This window comes from Triturus cristatus, chromosome 3_2 (genome assembly GCF_964204655.1).
Source record: "Triturus cristatus chromosome 3_2, aTriCri1.1, whole genome shotgun sequence".
NCBI classification, from domain to species: Eukaryota; Metazoa; Chordata; class Amphibia; order Caudata; family Salamandridae; genus Triturus; species Triturus cristatus.
Window position 1 is genome coordinate 1,200,205,754 of NC_140584.1, and position 3,375 is coordinate 1,200,209,128.

The 3,375-nt window shown below is 39.3% G+C and overlaps 1 pseudogene; it reads left to right on the forward strand.

Annotated features, from left to right (window-relative positions):
• The first annotated feature begins 342 nt into the window (after positions 1 to 342).
• LOC146859443 (E3 SUMO-protein ligase KIAA1586-like) lies at positions 343 to 2,736 on the forward strand (annotated as a pseudogene).
• The last annotated feature ends 639 nt before the right edge of the window (positions 2,737 to 3,375 follow it).

A 3,375-nucleotide genomic window follows, 5' to 3' on the forward strand; every position in this document is an offset into this window, starting at 1 on the left:
GTGTAACTAACTCTGCACACTGCCACCTCACCCTGCTTTTGTTATACCGGAAGCCAAAGCTTAAAATTGAGGCAAACTTTATAGACTTTGTGTCTCTTTCGAGTGAGCGCTGCAGGGCAGGCAGGAGTATGAGTTGGAAAAGGCCTGAATTTGGGAGGGCAAAGTAGGAGGAGGATCCATTTGGATTGTACTTGTAGTCAGTCATGGATGGTAATATATGTGCAGATGCAGAAATGTCTTTGGTGCAAACTGCAAATAATTATTAATTGTGCATGTTACTTAGACGAATTGACATCGCACTTCGCACGTCTAGCGTGTTTTCTTTCACTTTGCTTCCCTAGAATGTCACACACTGGACAGAAGAAGATTTCAAGCTACTTCACAAAATTTAAGCCCAAAGATGATGAGGAGCCTGCAAGCAAACTTGCTAGAAAAGACCATGTACTTCCAGTGGATGAAGGGAACAAGGAAGATGAAGAAGTGCGAGAGAAGGCACTGGATGAGAGTGACCCCACTACTAGCAGCAGCGTTATCACCCCTACAGAAGAAAAGACCCAAGATAGTCCTCTTAGAGATGAGCAGCATCATGCTGTGGAAATTGATACAGAGCCAGAGGAAACAGCAAGCACTAGCAAACAGTTTAACATATCACTGAAACCGCATTCAGACAGAGTTTTTAGGAAAGGTATTCTTCCTAAAGGTTGGAAACATGACCAAAAAATATATTTCCAACGCAAGCATCCGTGGTTAATTGTTAAAGGCCCTAACCTTGGCTGTTCTGTGTGTCGCCAAGTCCGTGATCTTGGTGCTGAGAAATCCAGGGGAATTAAATTGTCCAAAGAATGGACTGAGTCTACTGTGAAGGCATATGGCACCAATATAGAACAGCAGTAGAAATCATTGAGGAAAAAGATTGGAGAACATGCACAAAGCAAGGCTCATATTACAACTTTAAAAATCATAGAAAATGCAAAAAAGATCCTTTATTGAAAGTAACTGCAAAAGCGCAATCTTTACAAATGCCAGCAACAGCCAGAATATTCCGAGTAGCTTATAAGGAAGCAAAGCGGAACAGGCCAGCGTATGGTTTTGAAACCGAGATAGACTGTCACCAGTTGAATGGACTAGATATGGGGCGAATTTTGCACTTCAATGTAGCTTGCTCAAACATAAAGCGCCACATAGCCTCAGAAATGAAGAGGAAGATATTTGCCAAAATTATTGAACTTTCCCCAAAAGTAAGTCTTTTACTAGATGAAGCCACTGCATTAAATAGGAAAAGTTCTTTAATTGTGTACATGCGAATGCAGCTACCTGGCATAGACTCCCCAGCTAATATTTTTGTTGACCTCATTGAGCTGAGTGATTTGTCAGCTGACGGCATAGTAAACAGTTTACCATCTGCACTTAACAAAGATCCAGTTAACATAAGTGAGGACTTTCTCTCCAAATGCCTGGTTTCTGTTGCCTGTGATGGAGCTTCTGTGATATTTGGCCGCCACAGTGGTGTTGTGAAGAGGTTGCAAGAAAAAATCTCTCCCAATATTGTAGCCTGGCACAGCTCAGCACATCGCCTGGAACTTGCCGTTCATGATGTCATGAAAGATATTGGCGCTACAAATCATTTCAAATACTTACTCGATAAGCTTTATTCTCTATTTGCCACATCTGTTAAAAACCGTTTGGAGCTGAAAGAATGTGCAGAAGCTCTAGACATTCAGCTTTGCAGAATAGGTCGAGTGTTAGATACTCGTTGGGTTGCATCAAGCTTCAGAACAGTGGAGGCTATTTGGAATGCTTACCCTGCTCTCTACAAGCACTTTACTAGAGCAGCTGATGATGGTTCCCGTGACAGTTCAACACGAAATATGTACACAGGCCTAGGAAGTCGGTTATCATCTATCCAGTTTGTTGCTAATCTTGGGCTCATGTATGATGCTCTTCAGGAGTTATCAGAGTTATCACTCGAGTTACAGAGACGTGAGTCTACAATCATTGATGTTCATCGAGCTATTTGTTGGCAAATTGCAGTGTTTGAGGCAATGGTAGACAGGCAAGGGAACCACTTCTCACAGTGTAAAAAAGGGCATAGAAGAAAATATATTCCAAGGTGTGATGCTGCAGAAAGGAAAGACCACTGATAAAATCATTGAACAGGGACAGTTTTTTCGTAGTCTTGCAGAAAATCTAAGACATCGTTTGTTGTCTACAGGAGGTACTAATTATACTGACAAAAAGGCAGAGTATGATACACTGATTAGCGAAGTGAAAGTTTTATACAAACAGTACTGGCCTGATGAGCTACCTGTTCTTTATGGTGAAAGTGATATTGAGTCTCTGTGTAAACGATTCAACATTGCCAGTCAAGAAACTATACGTGCTTACAGAGAGTTTAAGGAATCTGGAGGGAAAGAAATTAAAAGGCAGTTCAAGGAGCTTTTGATGGCCTTACACACTATTGCAATCAGTGCTGCAGAATGTGAGCGGGGCTTTTCTCAAATGAATCTTATTTGCACATCTACAAGAGCATCATTGCTGACTGAAACAACATGTTCTTTAATGTTTTTAATTCTTGTTGGCCCACCATTGAAGAGATTCAACCCCATCCCTTATGTTCAGTCATGGCTTGCAAAAGGACGAAGAGCAGCTGATGACACTAGGAGTAAAGCAAGGAAAGAGGAAGACTTGGAATGCTCAAGCAATTTAAACTGTTTGTGGGCATTTCTAGAAAAATAGATGCTAGCCAATTCCAACTGACAAAACACGTGTCATTGCAATGCTTTGGAAAAGTTAGGCTTTACTGTGTTTGGATATTTAATTATTGTTCTACTTTATATAGGTTATTTATTTGAAATTATAACAGTTTGTTGACAGTGTCAATTTATTTAATATTTTTTATATTTATATCTCTTCCTTTTTTTTGGATGTTATATATATTGTTATATTTTATATATGTTATTTATTTTGTTTTTCTGAGACAATTCTTTTTCATTTTTAATTTTAGAACATGTATGTATTTATTTGACTGTATTTATCTATATTTTAGTTTGAGTCATTTTGTCTTTATTTCTATTTTGTATGGTACTATGGTCATTTTTCACTAATGGGTATGACTTGAGAAACAGAAATTCAAACTGCCCAGGCAGACACTACCTATTCCTTTGCCTTAGGTACCTATAGGACTTTTGGGGGAGTTGACATTTTTCTGTGCTTTGTTTTTTTTTTTTTTTTTTGAAACCGTTTATTACAATCTCAAATAGTTACAAGTATGGGCCTACAACCTTCCGGCCGGCCGCTAGAGTAGCAGTAGCATATGACATACATACAGAAAATCTCTTGGCGGTGCGAAAAGAGTAAATCAGGAGATATCAGTAG